Genomic DNA, 23,654 nt, shown 5'->3' on the forward strand with positions numbered 1-23,654 from the left:
GAGTGAAATCAAAAGAGAATCAAGACGGTTAAAATATTTACATACTTATAAGGGAATATTATAATTGCAATTTCTAAGAATTTTATCTTAATTAGGGTAGTTAGTAGGAGCACACATAGACAGAGGTAACAGGTGTGAGATGACTATGATGGGATGATTTAAAAACAATAAAATTAAAAGAGGGGAAAGAAGGATACACTAGGAAGAGAGGGAAAGGAGGGGAAAAAGGGAGTAAACTATCTCAAATGAAATAGAACAAAGGATGAGCTTTTATGGGAAGATGGTGAAGAAGACAATCCTTGAATCCTACTCCAACCCAAATTGGCTTAAAGAGAGAATAACGTACACTGTCAGTTGATTACAGAAATCAATATGATCCAAACAGAAGAAGTAGGGGAAGGGAACAGAAGAAAAGGAAGAGGGCTGATAGATGGGAGAGTGCATTAATGGAGGTAGTAGTCACAAGCAAAACAGACTTTTGAGGAGAAAAAAAGGGGGGAGAGAGAGAGAGAGAGAGAGAGAGAGAGAGAGAGAGAGAGAGAGAGGAGAAAGACAAACAGGGGGGAAATAGGATCCAGGGAAATACACAGTTAATAATCATATCTGTGAAGTGAATGGGATGATTCACCCATAAAATAGAAGTGGATAGCAAAATGAATTAAAATCCAAAATCAAATATGCAGTTGCATGAAACAAATTTCAAACAGAGAGACACAAACAGAGCAAAAATAAGAGGTGGAGGGTGAACTCTATCATGCTTCAGATGAAACAAAAATAGATCTAATTTAAAGAGATAAGTAAAGCAAACTACATTTTACCGAAAGGTAACATATTCAGTGACATAATATCAATACCAAATATGTATCTGCCAAATGGCATAAGATCTAAATCCTTAAAGGAAAACTTAAATGAGTCATAGGAGAAAATTAGATAGAAAAAAAACATACTAGTGGGGGAATTGAATTTTTACCACTCAGGGAGAGATAGAGCCAAGATATTGGAGAAAGTCAATGACTTTCCTGAGTTCTCCCTCAAATAATTTATGTGGGTTTATTTTATAGCCTTCAACTTTGCTAAAGTTGTTTATTATTTCAAGTAGTTTTTTATTTGATTCTTCAGAGGAATTTGGAATCAGAGTGGAAGTTTGAGGCAGTAACAAGATTAGATAATCCTACAGGTTAAATGTAAATTATTTTAATGAGGCTATAGCATTTTTACTTTCTCTGTATCTGGGTCCTTCTTGTCAGATTTGTGTCTTCTGGACTACAGGTCATTCACCTTCAGTTGGTAGCACACACTGGGAACCAGCCTATGTCCTCCCATTGTCCCCTGTATGCAGCCTGTGCATGGTTCCATTTAAACTCCTCTCTGGGACTACCTCAAGGCAGGTTCAGCTCTATGCCCCTTGTCAGCAGGAAGCAGTTTCAGAAGCTGAGACCTTTGCTTTTACCCAAAAAAGGATTTGAGTCCCACTTGTTTGAGGGGGCAATGACAGGATATAGGCCCTGGAAACCCTCCCCAACCTCCCCCAAACTCTCTCACATGGCCCTGGCATTCACCTGAGACTCACTTCAGTATAATCCTTTCAATTGTCTTTACATTGTGGCTTTGACCCTGCCCCAATCTCCAATTCTCTGTTACCTCTAACTTAGTCCAGCCCTTCATTTTCTGTTACCTCTGGATCACCCCCTAGCTACTTCCTACCTTTAATTCCATCTAGACCCTTTCCATGTTGCCCAGGTCCCTGGCATTTGCCTGGAGAACTCTGCCTTTCTGGGTCCTTCTCTGTTACCTCCCAGTCACCCAATCTATTGGTCACTCCTTGACCTCCACTGAATTTTTTAGATTCCTTAAGAGTCTGGCTGGGTTGTTCCGGCACCACAAAGGCTCAGATTTCTTAAGTGTCTGGACCAGTTGTCAGTACAAGCATCACAAATGCTCTGATCCTTAAATCTGGTCAATAGCAAAGACTTGCTAGAAAGCTCGCCAACCCCAACCATTGTTTTAATAAACCTTTTCTCCCAGTGTAACAAGGCTTGAGTTGAATTCTTTTGCGAAAGAATCCATGTCTTTTGCCCTTGAATATTTGCATTCCCAACACCCCTACACCTCAACAAAAGCACAATAGTATCCTAAATGAAACTGACCACTTTGATCTGGTCATGTCACTGTTGTTAAAATAAAAACCCCTTGTTAACTGCTCAAATAGTAGAAATCCCTGGTCCAGAGGGGAACCTGGAATGAGCCAGAGAATGATCATAGTTTACAAAGATTATAAAAGCTTTTATTGCCTGAAAAGAAACTTGCAAGCTGGAGCAATGAGATGAAGTTCTCAGAAGCTTAAACGGGAGTGGGAAAATGGAAAAGAGAAAATGGGAGGGGGAAAAGGTATTCAAACATATTTGAGGTATTTAGGACATTTTTTGAGGTATTTATGGGGAACGAGCATTAAAGTAGAAAGGCAATATATTGGGAAGTGAGGTGAGAAGTGGGTGTCTAGGGAGAAGATATTTGTAAACACAATAAATCAGAAAGCAGTTCTGATATGGAGTAGCTGCTCTTTAGACAAGTCAGGAAGCAAGATTTTTGCTCTTCTCTGCACGCTGGTCAAGACTTCTTTCAGCAATTGCAGACATCTCTGAGTTCAGCTAAAGTTCACTTTGCAAAGGATCACTGGTATGTCAAGCATCCCTGGATATCAGAAGTTCTCCTGATTGGCTAGTTTTTGTGCTACTCCATTCTCTGATTCCCCTATGAAAGAAGAAACTATAACATGCTTAATGGGTTAGTACAAGTCATTACAGAGCCCATGTTCACAGTGTGGACCCATTATGGACCCAAAAGGATGGTGTGTGGGATGAACAGAAATAACCTGCTTTTTCTGGTACTTGTACAGGATCTCTTTATAGGAAAAGATAGATTAGTCCCTAATTACATATTTGTCCCAATGATTTTGAAATAATTTAAAATTCTACTCTTTCTTCTGACTGCTTTATGGCTGCTTATGACTTTTAGTTATCTCTCATCAGATCTATTTCTCCTGGTCTTGTAGTCTCCAATGGACTTTATTCAACTGGATCTAAAGTTTCCATTGGGAGATACTTCATCTGTTAAGACACTGCTTTACTGAATATTGATTTACTGGGCACAAACTATATAACTTATGGTTAAACTAAATTACTTGATTATCACTTTCTCAAGAGAAGAGTGGGTGATGTCATATCCTTTTAAACCCATTAGCTTGATGTTGCTCTTTAAAAACAAAATGCAGAAATTCTTACCTGGGTACCTGCAGAAACTTTCCTCTTATGCTTTCCTGTATTATTCCCTAGGAGGGAATGTTCAGCCCTGAGAATCCACGCTCTATAGGACAAAGAGCAGGATCTCATCAGGTAGCTAATTTGATCTTTTGTTCAAAGTGTTCTTGTAGATCTAGTGGCTTGGGTCCATTTGTCAGAGAAGATGCTCTAGTTTAGAGTTGTCAACTGAATAGTTGCATATGGCTAGCACTACTCCCTCCTGTAACCCAATAACATTAACATGTAATTGGGAAATATGTGATAAATTAAAGTTAAATAAAATGCAATATAGTAATGTTAGTTTGCAGTTTTCTAAGTCTATATATAGCCCACAGGGATCTAATTCCAATTGAGTTTAACATCACTGCCTAGCTTCTTATGACCCTTCTGAATGTCCCCCAGTTTCAATCTCTGAAGGTTAGAGTATAGGACAGATAATGGCCATCCAATAGTTCAATAATATGAAATAGCTATGGAGCCCATGACTCCCTAGTTTTAAAACTCTGAATTTTTTCTTTTCCCCAATGTATTAGCATGAACAATGAAAAGGCAGAGAAAAAATTTAAGCCCAAGAGGTGAAGATTTTTACCCTTTCATATATAAATGAAAACACCTTGAAGCTATGGAGGTTTGGGGAACTCTTTTACAATAACGTAAGGAGATAAATTCAATGTTATTGAGATTTGGTTATATGTCAATGTAATTTTTTTTAAAGTGGAGTGGATGAGAAATATAAATCAAGTAGATAATTTGCTTTAAGGAAGCATGGTTAAAAACAACTGAGATGAATGCCACTATGGTGAAAGTGTATGATAGTTCAATTGACCAGATGTACAAAATAGATGATGAATTTCAGAAGCATATAATAAAGACTCGTAAGAGCAACAGTGGAGGAATTTGGTAATACAGATATTCATTCTCTCTGCTAAAAACATAAACATGAAAATTTCCTGACTCTTTTGAGTAACATTTTATTTTTTAAAAAAGAGAACTCATGATGAGAGGAAATAACTATTCTATGTTTTAACATGCAACTGTTGATTTAAGTAAAAGTTATATCAAACTTGGGAAAAATGTGTTCCATCTTATGAGAGTTTTAGATAGGCTCTGATAAGTATAGAAGGAATTGATTCTCAGGTAGCTGACAAACAGGATGATTGAGTGATTGGTAAAAATTGTTCACCTGAAAAAAATCATCAAAATTATATCAATAACCATAGATCCATATTCTGACTTCCCCAACTCTATACACATTTTATGAGAATTAACTACTTTTACATTGAGGACATTGTTGTAAAAGTATTTGAAGGGAAAAATAAAGCAGACTTAGTAACTGATACACAACAAACTATCTGACAGAAGGATAAAATACTACACTGGATGAGAAGGTATGGGTAGAATTTAATCTATACCATTGAACAAAGCATTCAAACACAATGTCAATTCAATGAGCATGTTTTATTAGAGACATAAGGTTAAAGTGACTAAAGGAAGGGAGCCTAAAAGAGAAAAGCAGTCATACCTAGTCATTCTCACTGCATTATTGGAATAGAGGGAGAATTAAAAAAAGGGGGGGGTGTAAATCTCTTGCTTAGCTATCCATTATACAGATATAGATAAACACACAATATATGTATACATATGCATATATATATATATATATATATATATATATATATATGCATATTTAAAGAATTTATGTTCAATCTGTTCAGCCTACTTCCCTGATATTCTATTTGCAAAACCCTGATGTCTCTGACTTCCTTGAGATGAAGTAGAAAGGGCACTGATCTAGAAGTCAGAAAACCTTGGTTCAATTCTTAGGACTTTTCTAACTTGGGGGACGTACAAGCAGTCACAACTTTCCTGGGATTAAGTTTCATCAACTACAAAATAAGGAGCACAGATAAAGGTGACTAGGTGAATAGTAAGTAGACTGGACCTACACTCAGGAAGATCTGAATTCAAATCCTGCCTGAGTCACTTCTAGTCATGTGATCCTTGGCAATCCATCCAAACTCTTCTAACCTCAGTTTTCTTACCTGTAAAAATAAGGATTAAAACAGCACCTGTTTCATATACAATATAATGGATAAAGTACTCGGCTTGAAATCAGAAAGACTTCATCATAAATCCAACTTCAGCCATTGAAGCCGTATATTAATCTCTGTGTGCCTCACTTTCCTCATTTATAAAACAAGGAGTAGGACTTGATGTTCTCTAAGGTCTTTTTTAGCTCTAAATCAACAATCCAATGACTGTTTGAACTCCAAAGTTTCTGTGCCCTATGGTCTCCTGTCTTATGCTCTGAATTCAAGATTTCTAACAAGGTCTAAAATAAGAGCAAAAATCTAAGAAAAGGTGAGCACATTGTTCTTGATCCTGGAGAGGGAGCCCTCTGAGTTATGACAGAAGCATTTCATACTTGCAGAGGTAAAAGCCCCTCTGATCTTGTCCAAATATCTCTCCCAGAAAGCTGGCATATTGTCTAGCACTACCAGGAATTCTCTGTTTTGTATCAATTATATAGATACATCATGACCCATGAATCTTACAGATCTTTTAACATCTTGATATTTTCAGCCTTCACAACTTTTCTTCTTGTGGGTTAAACGTGGTAGAAATTCATTCATGGTTTGAGTCTTATGAACAGATCAATGGGATTTTATCAGTTGTAACAGGTTGTTTGTCAGATGTTTAAGGTCATTATTTCCAGGTACTTTATTAGCCTTAGTTAATGATTTATGCATCTAGTATCAGGTCAGATGATATTGATGCATCAGGTGCTGCCTCCTAAGAACCAATTTCAACTTTAATGAGTCATTTGCTAACTACTATCCTTTATAAACACTATCCCCAGCACAATGACCAACCTAATTCTTCCATGTAACTTAAGCAAAAGGATACTCTATCATCAATGTAGAGGAAAGTCATTCTTGTGGGTTTTCAGTCCTCATCCTCCTTGTCCTTCTTTTCCTATAACAACAATAGCAACAATAATATTAATAAGTAGTATTTATATAGTACTTTAAGGTTTGCAAAATGTTTTATAGATATAATCTCTTTTTATCTTCATAATAATCCTGAGAAATAGGTGCCATTGTTATCCCCTTTTTACAGATGAGGAAACACAGGCAGACAGAGATTAAATGATTTGACTAGGGCCACAGAGCTAGTATGTATTGAGGTTGGATATGAAATCATCACTTCCTATTGTTCCACTCAGTTATGTCCACACCATTTGAAACCTTTTCCTTTCATAATTGCTTATCACCACTCTTCAAACTGGCAGATTGTCATGTATTTATTCAGAGAGAAACAGATCAGCAAGACAACATTGAAAGTGAAATTTTGATTTGTAATATCTCTTTTTAAAAAGAAAGAACAAGTTCTGTATAAAAAAAGATTTCTATTTTTTCTGTCTTCTGTATATGGAAATGCTCTTTTTGTGTGCTGGTTAAATAAAAAAAAATATATTTTTCTCTATTATTCTCAAACCAATGTAGCACTTTCCATTCCTTTCAAATTTTAATAACTCTTAAAAGGGAATTGGGAAAACGGTACTGTTGAATTGTTTGCCAGTTCTTTTTTTACCCAAATACCTTCAGTGCTTATCAGGGTGGATATATGTGGACATTAATGTACACAGTATTTACTTTTTCCCTCATTAAGAAGATATATCATTGATTCATAACCACAGTCATAGAAAAAACAGTTCAGGATATTTCTCAGTGTAAGGCAAGCCAGAAAAAAAAAAAAACCAATTCTTTCCTCACCAAGATTCTGTATCTTCAATTAGGTAGTACCATCACTTCAGCAGCTAGGTGGCTCAATGAATAGAGCAAATGGCTTAGATTCAAGAATCATCTTACTGAGTTTGAATCTGGATTCAAACACTTACCACCTGTATGACAGGCAAACACTTAACCCTGTTTGCCTCAATTTTCTCTTCTGTAAAGTGAGCTAAAGAAGGAAATAGCAGACCAATTCAGTATCTTTTCCAAGAAAAAACCAAATGGGCTCATGAAAAGTTAGACATGACTGAACAAGAACAACAACAAATCACTTTTAAACAGCAAAGCTGATGAAGAACCATTCTTTCTCTACTTTTCCCTTTAATACCAGATCACCCAAGAGTATCAGGCACATCTAAAATGTTTCACCTCTCTCAAACATTAGGTTGCAGTGATGGAAAATAGCTGGAAATAAAATTTTCTTCTTATACAGAAACTATCTTTTCATCTAATGATGAAATAACAATTAAAAGTTTGTTAGGTGGCTACTTCTGCTGTGGGTTTCTTCAGTTTCCCAGAAACTTCTCAGTCTTCAACCTCCTGCTCAATCTTACTTTACTTTCCATTCTTGAACACTCTACCTTCACCCTCAACCTCTCAACGTCTATCTCAATGGCTTAAATAAGAACCTATTGGTATTCATTTGACTCATCTTTCATTTATAAGGTTGTAACTCAAAAAATCCCTATTCACACCAATAGCAAGATTTAATCAGACAATTTAATTTAATTTGCTCAGTCTCCAAAAAGGTTTTATAACATTTTTATTCTTGTTTTATATTTTTATGCACTTAAATCTTAAAAGAATTAACATACAAGTGAGTTAATCAACCATAATAACCCATACTTCTCATTTGTCAAAATGGTTCATTAATACATTTCACGTCCTTAAAACTATGTTTCTTCTTACTCACAAATTTACAGACCTTATTGCTGTTGTTGTTTTTCTTTTATTTCTTCTTCCTCCTCCTTCTCCTCCTTTTAAACATCACCTGTTCCTTACATTGATTGTAATTTTAAATGAATTTAAGACAATCCTGGTTCAGTTTATAATTGTTGTTGTCGAGTTGTTTCAACCTTGTCCAATCTTTTGTGACTTCATTTTGGGATTTTCTTGGCAAAGATGTTGAAATGGTTTTCTGCTTCCTTCTCCAGCTCATTTTATAAGGAACTGAGACAAACAGGGTTAAAAGACTTGCCCAAGGTCACACAGCTAAAAAGGATCAGATTTGTTTTTATGAAGATGAATCTTCCTAATTTCAAATGCTATACCCTCCCCACTGCATCACCTCAACATCCTGCTTGAATTGTGTTGACCATAATTGAATATAATGCTGCAGATATGGTCTAAGGCAGAATACATATCAATTATCCCCCTTATTCCTAAAGCTATGCCTCTATTAATGTTGTCCAATATCATTTTTGGAGGAAGCCATGAGGTATTCTACACCATTCTGCTATTGTTTCATAATGAGCTTTTAATTTACTAAAATCTTTTTCATGAAATATATTGTCTAGCCATGCTTTTCCCATCTCATTCTTTTTTTTAATATAAATTTATTTCTTAGTTTTCAACATTTACTTCCATAAGACTTTGAGTTTGAAATTTTCACCCCATCTTGTCCCCCCTACCCCAAGATGGCATGCATTCTGAATACTCCTTCCCCTAATCTTCCCTCTCTTATATCTCTCCCCCCACACTTCTCTTATCCCCTTCTCCTTCTATTTTCTTGTAGGGCAGGATAGACTTCTGTACCCATTTCTTGTATTTCTTATTTCCCAGTTGCATGTGAAAACATTTTTTTTAACTTGTGTTTTTAAAACTTTGGCTTCCAAATTTTCTCCCTTCCTCCATTCCCACCCAACCTCATTGAAAAGGCAAGTAAGTCAATACAGGTTATACATGTGCAGTTATAGAAAACACTTCCATGATAGACATGTTGTGAAAAACTAGCTCTATTTCCCTTAATCTTATCCTGTCCCTCCCATTTATTCTATTTTTTCTTTTGACCCTGTCCCTCCTCAGAAGTATTTGCTTCTCACTATCCCCTTTCCCAGTCTGCACTCCTCTCTATCATCCCCCTACTCTCTTGTCCCATTCCCCCCTTATTTTCCTTTAGGGTAATACAGATTTCCATGCCCAATTGAATGTGTTTGTTATTCCCTCCTTAAGCCAAGTCCTTGAGAATAAGATTCACTCATTCCCTCTCACCTTTCCCTATTTCTACTCCACTGTAAGAGTCTTTTCTTTTCTGTTTTTTTTGTGAGATAATTTACCCTGTTCTACCTCTCTCTTTCTTCTTCTCATAGTATAATCCTTTCTCATCCCTTAATTTTATTCTCCAGATATGACCCCTTCATCTTCAACTCACCCTGTGCCATTTATCTATCTATCTATCTATCTATCTATCTATCTATCTATCTATCTATCTATCTGTCTATCTATCTAACTAACTACTATACATACATACATACATAAATTTTTTTCCCCCTCCAACTACTGTAATACTGACAAAGGTCTCATGAGTTACAAATATCATCTTTCCATGTAGGAATGTAAACAGCTCAACCTTAATAAATCTCTTATGATTTCTCTTTCCTTTTTACCTCTTCATGTTCCAATTGAGTCTTGTATTTGAAAGTCAAATTTTCTATTCACCTCTGGTTTTTTCTTCAAGAATGCTTGAAAGTCCTTTATTTTACTGAATGACCATTTTTCCCTCTGAAGGATTACACTTAGTTTTGCTAGGTAGGTGACTCTTGGTTGTAATCCTATCTCCTCTGCCCTCTGGAATATTATATTCCATGCCCTGGGGTCCTTTAATGTAGAAGCTGCTAAATGTTGTGTTATCCTGATTGTATTTCCACAATACTTGAATTGTTTATTTCTGGCTGCTTGCAATATTTTCTCCTTGACCTGGGAATTCTGGAATTTGACTACAATATTCCTAGGAGTTTTCCTTTGGGGATCTCTTTCAGGAGAAGATTGGTGGATTCTTTCAATTTGTATTTTGCCCTCTGGTTCTAATATATCAGGGCAGTTTGCCTTGATAATTTCTTGAAAGATGATATCTAGGCTCTTTTTTTTTGTGATCATGGCTTTCAGATAGTCAAATCATTTTTCAATTCTCTCTCCTGGAACTGTTTTCCAGGTTAGTTGTTTTTCCAATGAGATATTTCACATTGTCTTCTATTTTTTCATTTGTTTGGATTTGTTTTACAGTGTCTTGACTTCTCATAAAGTCACTAGCTTCCAATTGCTCTATTCTAATGTTTAAGGAAGTATTTTCTTCAGTAATCTTTTGGACTTCCTTTTCCATTTGGCCAATTTTTCTTCTTAGGGCATTCTTTTCCTCATTGGCTTTTTGGACCTCTTTTTCCATTTGGGTTAGGACATTTTATTTTCTTCAGTATTTTTTTTGGGTGCCCTTTAGCAAGCCGTTGACTTGTTTTTCATGATTTTCTTGCATCACTCTCATTTCTCCTCCCATATTTTCCTCTACTTCTCTTACTTGCTTCTCAAAATATATTTTGTTCTCTTCCAAGTCCTGGGACTTATTCATACTTTTCTTGGAGGCTTTGGATGTAGGAGCTTTGACTTTGTTGTCTACTTATGGTTGTACGTTTTGATTTTCTTTGTCACCAAAGTGAGATAATATAGTTTGATTCTTTTTGTGCTGCTTGCTCATGATCCTGGACAATTGCTTGAGTTTTAAACTCTTTGTTAAGATAAGAGTCTGCTTCCAGTGTGGAAAATGTACTGTCCCAAGCTTTGGGGGTTTATACAGCTGTTTTCAGAGACACTTGTAGGGAACTGTAAATTTTCAGATCTTGCAAGGTGATATAACAAGGGGTGAGGTGTTTATTCCTTTCCTGGCCTGTGCTCTGTTCTGTTAGTGACCACAAGTACTCCTTTCTGTCCTGGAACTGTGAGGAAGGTGTTCTCTCCACTGCTACTACAAGCTCCACCATGCCAACAGTCCTCCTCACCCCAGGACCACCACCCAGAATTTTGACCCAGATTCAAGTACAGGCAAAGCAAGAGACTCCTGCCTCAGCACTGGCAAAGAGATCCCTGCAATCCCCCTTTGATCAGCCACTCATTTCCCTCTCAGTCTGTGGGCTGGAAGTTCAGGAAGCAGACACCACCCTGGTGCTCTCGCTCTGTGCTCTGTGCTCTGGAACTGGCTCTGGGACCTAGTTCCTTTCTCACTGTAGAAACAGACTTTTCCCACTGACCTTCTAAGTTGTCTTTGGTGTTTGTGTGTTGAGAAGTCTGGAAACACTGCAGCTGCCTGTGATTCAGTCCCCGAGGCCTGCTCCAGGTTTGCTGAGGCCTGCGCCCCCACGCTATGCTGCACTCCCAGCCCGGCACTATACACCTTTCTGATCAATCATCCAGGTTGTCTTGGGCTGGAAATTTGTTTCACTCTGTCTTTTTGTGGGTTCTGGTGCTTCAGAATTTGTTTAGAGCCATTTTTATGAGTATTTGGAGGGGTTTGGGGGAGAGCTCAAGCAAGTCACTCCGAATTCATTCTTACTGAAATGTAATCCAGTAGTGAAAGACTCTAGGGCAGGAATCACCTTGAAGAACCAGACTCTTACAAGAGGACAGAAAAAGGGAGAAGCTTACTTCTGGAGGTAATGTAACTCATTGCCTTCTCCCTCACTGCACCCCTACCTTTGACCATGTTGTTAGAAAGACTAGACTGATAGCAAGTATCATATTTATCCAGGAAAAGAGAATGACAGACACAGTGAGGACAATCTGCACACAGATAGATACAAACAGACATGTGACCTAGGAAGCAGGTTTGAGGAGCATTTCCCTATATCAGCTATTAATTCTACAAAGGTATAGACCCTCTGAGCACAGCAGAAAGTTACTTTATCTTTCCTTCCTCATCTTGGTCACTTGGTGTACCAGTACAACTTTGTTGTCATCTTCTTTTGAGTCCCTTCCTTCCTTAACAGGGCCAAAATGTTGCCAACCATGAATTTCTCCCATCATCCACTGCCTTTGTTTCCACTCATGTGTTGCTGAATGAATCTAGAGAAATTCCCACAACTGTGCTGATTGGTCCATTACAAATTTATGTTACATAATCTCAACTTGGCATTCACTACGTCAAGGCAATCCTTTTTTATCTTTCTAGTTGATTTCACTATTCCTCTCACCACTAAGCCTTTTCCAAACTTTTTCTTCCCACTCATTAAACTCTCATGACCCTCTCTCTCAGCTGAAAACATTTCCTCATATTTTACTAAAAAAAGTGGTCAATTGCCAAGATCTTCTCCTCTCCTCATCTCACATGACTCAAATACCTTCTACCACTTATTCCTTTACTTCTGTCTAACATGAATGATGATGATGATAATTTGTATAGTGCTATAAGGTTTGGTTATGTGCTTTTACAAATATCTGATTTTATTCTCACAATAACCCTGGAAGGCAGGTACTATTATATTCTTCATTTTACAGATGAGAAAACTGAGACAAGCAGAGGTTAAGTTACTTGTTCAGTATCACATAACTAGTAAAATATGTGTCTGAGACTAGATTTGAACTTAGGTCTTCCAAAATTAAGGTCTATTTCTCTATTCGCTATGACATCTTTCCAAGACAAAACTTTTTTACATGCACAATTTATCCAGCTCTGCTTGGTTTCACTCCATGGAATCAGAATAAGCTGAAATCTCATCACCAAACTATCTTTGTTACTCAACTCAGGCAGCCTCCTTTCCCTCTTGATTGGAGGGATGGAGGGGGAAATGTTAAACTCCTCTCAATGACTCCCTTACTAGAGGTCTGAGATTTATACTTTTCAGGTAACTTTCAATTTTTTTAAAGCTAGATGTCTCTCAATGTTCTGTTCTGGGCCTTCTTTTCTTCTACCTGTACATTATTTGGCTTATTGATCTCATTTTGTCCCATAAAGTCAATTTTCATTTCCCTGTGGATGATTCTGAAATCTGTTCATCCAGCCCTAACCTCTCTCCTGACCTCCAGGTTCACATTGCTAAATGCCTATTGGACATCTAAAACTGGATGTCCCTTATATATCTTAAATTCAACGTGTGCAAAACTGAATTCATTATCATTCCTCACAAACTCTACAATATTTTGAAAGTCACATATTACTATTGAGGTTACCACCTTACTTACAGTTATCTAGCCTGGCAGTTGACATTATTCTTCACCTCTCACTCTCAGGGACCTTCCTCTCCCCATATTGAATATGTAATCAATTTCTATCAATTTTACCTTTGTACAATCTTTTCTGATACTGTCACCACTGTTTTTCAAAACTTCATCCCTTTATGCTTAGACTATTGCAATAGGCTTTAGATTGATGTCTCATCTTCAGATCTTTCTCTCTCCAATCCATCCCCCATTGCACTGTCAAAAAGTCCTTCATAATCTGCCCCCTACTATTTTTCTAGTCTTCATAGATCCTCTCCTTTTTTATGTACTCTGTGAAATACTGACACTGCCCTCCTTACTCTTCCACATAAAAGTTACTTCATCTCCCAAATATTTCATTTTCCCTATCTCTTGTAGCTAGAATTTTCTCTTTCCTCATTTCTGGCTTCCCTCACTTCCTTCATGTACCAGTTGAAAACCCATTTTCTATAAGAATTTTTTCCTGATCTGCCTTAATGCTAATACCATTCCTCCATTTTCTCCAATGAATACTGTACATATCCTGTTTGTTCCTAACTGCTTCTGTATTTTCTCCTCAATTTTAAATGAAGATTCTTGAGAGTAAGAATTGTCTGTAACCCCAGTTCGTAGAATAGAGTAGAAACTTAATGGGGTGAAAGGAACAAGCAAATGGTTACTATCTACCAAGTATTGTGCTAAAGTGTTTTTCAAAGATCAAGAATAATATTAAGAAATGTTTGTTCAGGAACTGTCTGATATAAGGGGACTTTCATGGAGTTTTTAATTGGAGAAAAGGGTTTCCAGTAACCAGAAGCCAAGAAGTATTCCTTTGTCATGTGTATGCTCTACACATGTCCTTCATTATACTTCATGTTTGAGTCCCCAAAGTCTCCAAGGACCTTGAGTAGGCAAGGGTAAATTATACCTCTGTTTTTTTTTTCTGGGGTGGGAAGTTTATAACTATTGTTGTTATTACTCTAATGTCTCAGCAAATTGAGGCTAATGGCATGTAATAAACAATGGGAAGTTCACTAGTAGGGAATCCTGAGCTACACTAATAGAAACTGTAGCCTGTCAAATTTATCCCTAGGAGCTTGAGGGGACTAATGAGCCACTCTCTGAAGATATGGTCAATGTTAATAAGAGTTGGGGAAATAACCAGAGGGTTTACTGTATGAACAGTGTGCACTTGCTGAGAAGGCACAACAGCAACAACAACCACATCACAACCACAACAGCAACAAACACAATAACCAAAAAAAAAACAATGAAAATAAACATTTGACTCAATTTTGCAAAGATTTCTAAGTCAACACATTAATACATTTATGAGTCTATGATTTTATCAATGAAGGAACAAATGCCCTGAAAAATAGAGATGGAAAATCATCCAAGCCTTTTCATATAATGCAATTCTATCCATCCTCCAAGTGTTCAAGTGGACATCCATTCAGTAGGTGTCTTATTCTAGATCTATTTATCTTTTGTGACTGCCTATATAAGAAATGTGGAGAGTAGATGGATTTGGCATATTTCATCCACCAGTTTTTTTTTTTTTCTTGTACAGGTAGTTAAACTGATTTTCTTTTTAGTTTTGTATGATTACATGCTACATTTATAAGGTTCTGCAATTTTTCATGCTTGGATGCAATTTACACAATGTAGGCTGCAAATAGGAACATCTATTGTATATCACATTGTATATAGAATCACCTTGCCTTTTAGACTTAACACTAAACATCCTCTTTGACAGTGGCAAACATCCTTTAAGGAGTATTTCAGGCTAAAATCTAATTTAGAAAATAAACTTTTAATGGTCAGAAAAGTAATAAACATAGTAAAGACTTGTATTCTCTACATGTTTCAGTCAGTTGAATAACTATAAAGATATAGCCTATTATGGAAAAAAAATAAAGCTTGCTTACTTAATACTTGTACCTTTAGCAAGGATGCCTTCAATGAATATGCAGTTTATTATCAATGTTTATTGAGATGGGAAAGTAGGAATGTGTGTTCTTTGCTACTGACATTGTCTTAGACATTTTAAAATATTTTTTGTAATAACAATGTCCAAAATAACTTCTTTCCATTAACACTCTGCTCATTAATATCATTTGAGTAGTAAAACAAAGAAACACATGTTGAGCAAAGGTATTTGTTACTGTGGTGGAGGATATCCTGTGAAGAGTCCAAATGGAAGAGGAATTCTTCATGAATAAGGAAATCCTGCATATATGCCCATTTGGAGATGACATGGCATGATAACTTCAACGACAAGCTCAAACTTTTGCTGGAACTAAGATTTATGTCAGTGAAGCATGTTGTAATAATTAGACGGATGCTATCTATTTTTGTATGCTTTCTTTTAAATGTTATGCTGTATAGAGACCAATCCAGATGATAGAGTAGGAGGAAGCTGTACATCTCAGACACAGGTCTCTTTTACCTACTTCATAAAGACCTACAGAATGTTCCTGAGTCTGATTAAGAAGTCAAAGACCAAAAACAAAACAAAACAGTGAGTGGCTTTTTCAGGCCTCATTAACATATGGAGAGAAAGAGAGAAGTCGGTTGTCACTGGGGACATTTTCTAATAAGAAACACATTGAATACAGCATGTTCTTTGCCGGGTCAAAATGAGGGCCTGCCCCTAGCTATGTACCAGAGCAAGAATAGATTACAGATTCAGCACACAGAGAGCCTGACCTTGGACAGGAAAAAAGAATAGCTGCCAAACAACAGCTCTGTTATGTTATATGAAAGCTAGGTCACAGATGCAGGACAGATGGAGGAGAATTCTACCTAGGACTGGTATAGCTGGACAAAGAGTGATTTCAGGCTATAAGCTGTGCGTTGAAGGAGCACCAACATGGATGTAAGTAGCGGTTATATAGCTCTGAACCTAAAAGGTAGAGTCTGAGATAAAGCTACCAGCGTATCCTGAAGGCTTTAGAATAATATTTAGAGAAGTAAGTCCACATCAAGGCAGAGCTTGCAATTCTATATCTCTGACCCTACAGAGCTTTCCACCTAGATGAGGAGTGGCTGAGTCCAGCAGTAGTTGACTGGGGCTTTAATCATAAGAAAGCCTACAGCTGAATTGCTCAAATAAAATCCCAGGTTTGCAATACTTGGCCTCTATGCTGTATTAAAGAGCCTTTGAGGGCATGAAAGCTTTAATCTTGAAATGTCCCTTGGATCCTTGAATAACACAATATTAAATACTCTGAAAAACAGCAGTATAATGAAAAAAAAGTCACAAAAAAGGACCGAGAACAGATCAGACATTCCCTCCACAAATATATAGAGCCTGGTCATAATACAAAGTTTAAAGTCAGGAAGGAAGGCCAGAAGAATGAACAAACAAAAAGAATTCCACCATAATAAGTGGTTATATTAACAGGAAATTCAAGATACAACAGAAAGTTTCAATAAAAAAACAAGAAGAAAATTACTCCAAACTTATAATTAAAGCCTCAAAGAAAAAGATAGCTTAGCACATGCTCAACTAGAATTCCTAGTAGGAATGAAGCAATGTATGTAGATAGATAGATAGATAGATAATAGAAAGAAATGAAGGTAGATTAATAGATATGAATGTAGAGATGTAGAAGTAGATATCTGAACGGACTTAGATATCTCTGTCTAGATAACGTTACATAATGTTTTCCTAAAAGAAATGAAAAAGCTATAGAAAAAAAAAAGAAGAAATGAGAATATTGCAAAATAGAGATGGAAAAGAAATAAAAGCTATGGAAGAAAGAATGAGCAATCAGGGTGTGTGTGGGAAGAATTAACAACATTGTATATGGCATATAAAATGTTACCCAAACAACAGAGTGTATGTGTGTGTACACACATACATATACTTATGCACATATGTATATATGTGTATACATACAAAACATACATATGTGTGTATATATGTATACACACACATATGTGTGTGTACATATATATACATTATATATACGTATATATATATATATGAAAAGAAATTACTCTTCTGTAAGACAAATAATGTGAAAAGAAAAAAAAAGATAAGGTAATAGAATTTACAACCAAATAACTTGTAAAATGTATCAGAAAAAAATAATTTAAGAAATATTGGATTACCTAAAAGCAGTTATCAAAAAAAGAGCTTACAAATCATTTTTAAGGAATAAAAAATGTTCAAGTATCTTAGAAACAAAAGGCAAAGTGAGAATAGAAATAATCCATTATTTACCTCCTGAAAAAAAACATAAAATACATTTTCCCAAGAATATTATAGCCAATATCTAGAGCTCCTAGATTAAAGAAAACATGCAAGCAGCCAGAAAGAGGGCAAGTATTAAGAAATAACAGTCTAAATCAAGGATTTAAGCCATCTGTCTATATAAATAGTGAGTCTGACTTTTGATATTCTAGAAGGAGAAAAAATAGAGGCTTATAACCAAAAATAACTTATCCAGAAAAACAAGTATAATACTCTTATGAGGGAATAAAAGGCATTTTAATTAATTAGAATTCCTATATGAATTAAAGAATTCCTATAATTCCTGAAAGACTTCCTAAAAAAAATAACAGAGCCGAGTAGAAACTTTGAAATATAAACATAGAAATTGAAAGAAACCTTCAAAAGGTAAATATGAGCAAACAAGCATAAGAGTGTAAAGAAGAATGAACTATTCACATTCTAACAGAGGGAAATGAAACATGATCCCTCAAAATCTTCAGTAATTATAGAGGGATTCTAATAAGACATAATACTTAGGTAATGTCTTGTTACGCTATTTCGTGTTGTTCTTATTCTTATACCCCTAAATAAGAAAAGTGATGGATGGCAAAATGAATGCACTTGGGTGGGAAAGGAGAATATTGGGAATTCTCTCACATAATTATGATGTAAAATAGAAGACTACATAGAGAAAAAGGGGAGGGGAGAGCAGAAAGAATTGAACATCACTTTTATATGAATTTGTCAAAGGAGGAATATAAACACATACAGTTGGGTATAGTATATTTCATTTGATAGGGAGACAAGAAGGAAAGTGGAGCATGAACAGGAAGGAGAGTATATAAAGGGAGATATTAGTTCTTAGCGAAACTAAACAGTAGTTGATGTGACCAAGAAGTGTGCTTTAAAAGGGAAGAAAGAATGAAAGCTGGTGATAATTATTTTGAACAAGTGGAAGAAAAGAAGATGAGAAGACGCAAATTTCATCAAACTTACAGCATTGGTCCTGAGCACACTCCTCTGTCATCATTACCAATTTTCCTCCAATATTTTTAATATATTTCATAAAATATTTGAGTTCCAAATTGTTTCTCTCCTTCCTACTCCTCCTTTTTTTCTTTTTTTTTGGAGAATGAAAGCAATTTCACATACATTATTCATATGAAGTCAAACAAAACATCTTTCCATATTGGCTAAAACAAAACAAAACAAAAGCCAAAAAAAACCCCCTGAAGATAAAGGAAAAAAGTTAGTTTTGATGTGTACTAAATTTTCATTAGATCTTTCTCTGTAGATACATAAAATTGTTAATCACAAGCCCTTCGTCATTATCTAGGATCATTGTATTGCTGTTGACCATCATACAATACTATGTACAAGGTTGTCCTGGTTTTGCTTACTTCATTTTACATCAGTTCATATAAATCTTCACAGGTTTGTTTTTTCCTGAAAACATTCCACTTGGTATATTCCATCATTATCATATACACAACTTTTTTAGCCATTCCCCATTTAATGGGCCTCCCCACAATTTTCAGTTCTTCCCCACAATAAAAAGAGCTGCTATAAATATTTTTGTGTATGTAAGTTGTTTTCCTTTTCCTTTGATCTCTTTGGGGTATAGATTTTGCAGTGGGGTATTGCTGGGTTAAAAAGTATGCACAGTTAATAGCCATTTGGGCATGGTTTAAATTGCTCTTCAGAATAGATGTATCAATTCACAAGCCCAATAATGTGTTATTGTCTCAATTTTTTTCTCATACCCTCTAGCATTTGTCATTTTCTTTTTCTGTCACATTAGCCAATCTAACAGGTGTGAGGTGGTATCTCAGAATTGCTTTAATTTTCATTTCTCTTATCAATAGTGATTTTTAGCATTTTTTCATGTGGCTATACATAACTCTTATTTCTTCTTCTGAAAATACGTGTTAACATCCTTTGACCATTTATCAATTGGGGAATGATTCGTATTGTATAAATTTGGCTCAGTTCTCTGTAGATTTGAGAAAAGAGGCCTTTACTAGACACTGGCCGTAATTTTCCCCCTGATTACTGCTTTTTCTTGTAATCTTGGTGACATCATTTTTGTTTGTGGAAAACCATTTTAAATTTCATGTAATCAAAATTAGCCATTTTACATCTGTGATGATCTCTGTCTCTTATTTGGTCATAAATTCTTCACTTATCCATAAATCTGACAGGTAAACTATTCCATATTCCCCTAATTTCTTTATGGTATTACCCTTTATTTCTCAATCATGTATCCATTTTGTCTTTAAATCAGTAGCTGGTATGAGATGGTGGTCTATTATCTGCCAAACTCCTTTCCAGGTTTCCAAGCAATTTTTGTCAAATCCTGATTTCTTTTCTCAAAATCTTGGATCTTTGGGTTTGACAAATGTTAGATTACTATGGTCCCTTACTATAGCATACTGTATACATAATTTATCCACTGATCTACCACTCTACTTCTTAGTCAGTAGCAGATTTTTTAAAAATGATTACCACTTTGTAATACAGTTTGAGATTTAGTACTACTAAGCCACCTTCCTTCACTTTTTTTTTTCACTGATTCTCTTTATATTCTTGACCTTCTGTTCTTCTAGATGGATTTTTGTTGTTACTTTTTTCAGGCTCTACAAAACAATTTTTTTGAAGTTTGATTTTTAAAATTGCAGAATAAGTGAATTAATTTAGATAGAATTATCAGTTTTTATTACATTGGATGAGCCTACCTATGAGTAAGGAATAATTCTTTAATTGTTTAGATCTTAATCTGTGTGAAAAGATTTTTGTAATTGTGTGCATATGGTTCCTGGAATCGTTTTGACAGGTAGATTCCCAAATATCTTATACTGTTTGCAGTTATTTAAATGGAATTTCTTTTTTTTTATCTCTTACTTCTGATCTTTGTTGTAAATATAGAGTAATGCTGAGGATATATGTGTGTTTATTTTATATTGTGCAACATTGCTAGAGTAGTTAATTATTTCAACTAGGTTTTTAGTTGATTCTCTAGGATTCTCAAAGTATACATTGCATCAGTCTGCAAAGAGTGATATTCATTTCCTCATTGACTATTCTTCTTTTAAATTTCTTTTTCTTTTAATCATTATATATCATGTTTCTATAACCATATTGATTAATAGTGGTTATGTTGAGGTTTAGGGGTTCTGGAATCCCAATATCACAACACACAGGTCCTGCCCCAAAAAACTGGACCCAAGCCTTCTTTCAGCCAAAGATAAGGTTTATTATAATATCCTTCATATTGGACAGACTCTTAAGGAGTCTGAATGTTAATAGCTATTGACTAGATTTTAAGAATCTAAACAGTGGCTAGATTATAAGAATCTGAGCTGTGGCTAGATTTTAAGAATCTGATCACTTTAATGGGGATGAGATGGACCTTATATGAAGAAAGACTGTGGGAGGGATGTAGGACTGGCCAAGTAGTTTGGGGAGACTGGAGGAGGGTTCTAAGGAGATCTATATGGGAGTGGCCAGTAAGGGTGGGGGCGGTGAACAGAACTCCTTGGACCTGCACTGGAGCTTAATTAGGATTTGGGGTGGGAAATAGCCAGGGGCCATAGGGAGGTAAGATTGTTGTAAGAGAAAGAGCTAGGCTAGGTTAAGAGTAAAAGAATTGGGAAATTAAATGCAGTCAAAATGAAAGGGCATTTGATGGGATTATAGACTCAGGCAAATGCCAGAGATTTGGTCATGTGGGAAAGTCCAGAATTTTTCCTTTCATGGGTCCAGATCCCAACTCCATCGTTGATAATGGGGAACATTTCTTCATCCATTGTTTTTTTTTTTTTGGAAAGGCTTGGACATTATACCCATTACAGATAATGCTTCCTGAGGGTTTTAGATAGATATTAATCATTTAAAGGAAAGCTCCATTTATTCCTAGGTTCTCTAGTGTTTGAATATGGATGAGTGTAGCACATTGTCACTGGCTTTTTCTTCATCTATATCAATATCTATACACACACATATATATATATATATATATATACACACATATACATATGTATGTATACACACACACACATATATATGTGTGTGTGTGTGTGTGTGTGTGTGTGTGTGTGTGTGTGTGTGTGTGTGCTATTGATACAGTCAATTATGTTGGTAGTTTTTTCTAATATTGAACCAGCTCTGTATTCCTGGTATAAATCCCGCCTGATCATACTACATGATATTTGTGATATGTTGCTGTAATCTCTATGCTAGTATTTTATTTTTTAAATTTTGCATTAATATTCATTAATCAAATTTGCCCATAGTTTTCTCTTTTTCTTCTTCTTGATTTAGGTATCAGCACCATATTTGTGAGATAAAACAAATTTGGTAGGACTCTTTCTTTGCCCATCTTACCAAATAGTTTACATAGTATTGAAATTAATTATTTTTCAAAGGTTTGGTAGAATTTCTTGTGAATGCATTTGTTTCTAGGAATTTTTTTAAGAAGCTCATTTATGGCTTTTTTCAAATTATTTTTCTAATATGGGGTTATTTAAGTATTCTTTTCCCTCTCCTGTTAATCTGAGATATATATGCATACTTACATACACACAGATATATGTTTGTAAACATCCTTTTCACTTAGTCAGATTTATTGGCATACAGTTGAACAAAATAGCACCTAATAACTGCCTTAAGTTCCTTTTTCATTGGTAGCAAATTTATCTTTTTCATTTTTTGTGATAGTAATTGAGTTTTCCTCTTTCTTTTTTAAATCAAATTAACCAATATTTTATGTATTTTATTCATTTTTCCCACAAAACAAGCTTGTAATTTTATTTATTAGTTCAATGGTGTTCTTATAATTTTGTTTATCTCTCCTTTGATTTTCAGGATTTCCAGTTTGGTGCTTTTTTGTTCTTTTTTTTTTTAGATGTGTGTCCAATTCATTGATCTGATATTTATTTTATTGATGAACGTATTTTAGAGATATAAATTTATACATACCCACCCCACTATGGCTTTGGCTAAATCCCATGAATTTTTGCATGTTGTCTCATTTTTGTCATTTGTTTTAATGAAACTAGTGATTATTTCTATGATTTGTTCTTTGACATTAGATTGTTCAGTTACCAATTACGTATTAATCTATCTTCCACTGTTCTTTATTAATATAATTTTCGTTCCATTATGGTCTGAAAGGGAAACTTTTAATAGTTCTGCTTTTCTGCATTTGGCTGTGGGGTTTTTATGCCCTAAGTAGGTACCATGTAATTCTAGAGGAAAAGCACACTTTTGAGCATTGCAACTCATTTTTTCCAGAGTTCTTTCAAACCTACCTTTTAAAGAATTATACTCATTTCCTTATTTTATGTTAACATGTATCTTTCTGAGAAAGAAAAGTTGAGGTCCTCACTAATATAGTTTTCTGTCTATTCATACTATAATTCTTTTAACATTCTTTTTTTAAAATTTAGATGCTATATCATTTGGTACATACATGTGTTGTATTGATATTACTTGATTGACCACAGTACCTTTTAACAAAATACATTTATCCTGCTTATGTGTTAATGAGTTCTATTTTTACTTTTACTTTGTCTGAGATCAAGCCTTTACTAGCCTTGCTCTTTTTTTTTAACCTCAGCAGAAAGCACACTAGATTCTGTTCCAGCCAGTTATTATTTTTTTTACTCTTTGTATCTTTTTATTTCACATGTGTTTCTTTTTTGTATGTTTGTTTGTTGGCATTTGGGGTAAGTGAGTTGCCCAGGGTCACACGGCTACTAAGTGTCAAGTGTTTGGTCTGAGGTGGGATTTGAACTCAGGTCCTCCTGACTTCAGGGCCAGTGCTCTATCCATTGCACCACCTAGCTGCCGCCTTCATGTGTTTCTTGTAAACGATGTTGTTAGACTTTGATTTTTAATTCATCTTGCTATTTGCCTTTATTTTATGGGTGAGTTCATCCCATTCACACTCACAGTTATAATTAATAACTGTGTATGTCTCTCTAGCACAATTATTCTCTCTCTCTGTCTCCCTTTTCCTACCTCATTCTGCTGCCCTCCTTTCTATTATCCCCAGTACTCTTTTATTTTCCTCTTCTACTACTTCCTTGTAGGGGAAGACAAATTTCTATACCCAACTGAGTGTTTATGTTATTTCCTGTTTTAGTCAGTTAGGATAAGGGTAAGGTTTAAGCAGAG

This window comes from Phascolarctos cinereus, unplaced genomic scaffold, assembly GCF_003287225.1.
Source record: "Phascolarctos cinereus isolate Bilbo 61053 unplaced genomic scaffold, phaCin_HiC Scaffold_5;HRSCAF=322, whole genome shotgun sequence".
Lineage (NCBI taxonomy): Eukaryota > Metazoa > Chordata > Mammalia > Diprotodontia > Phascolarctidae > Phascolarctos > Phascolarctos cinereus.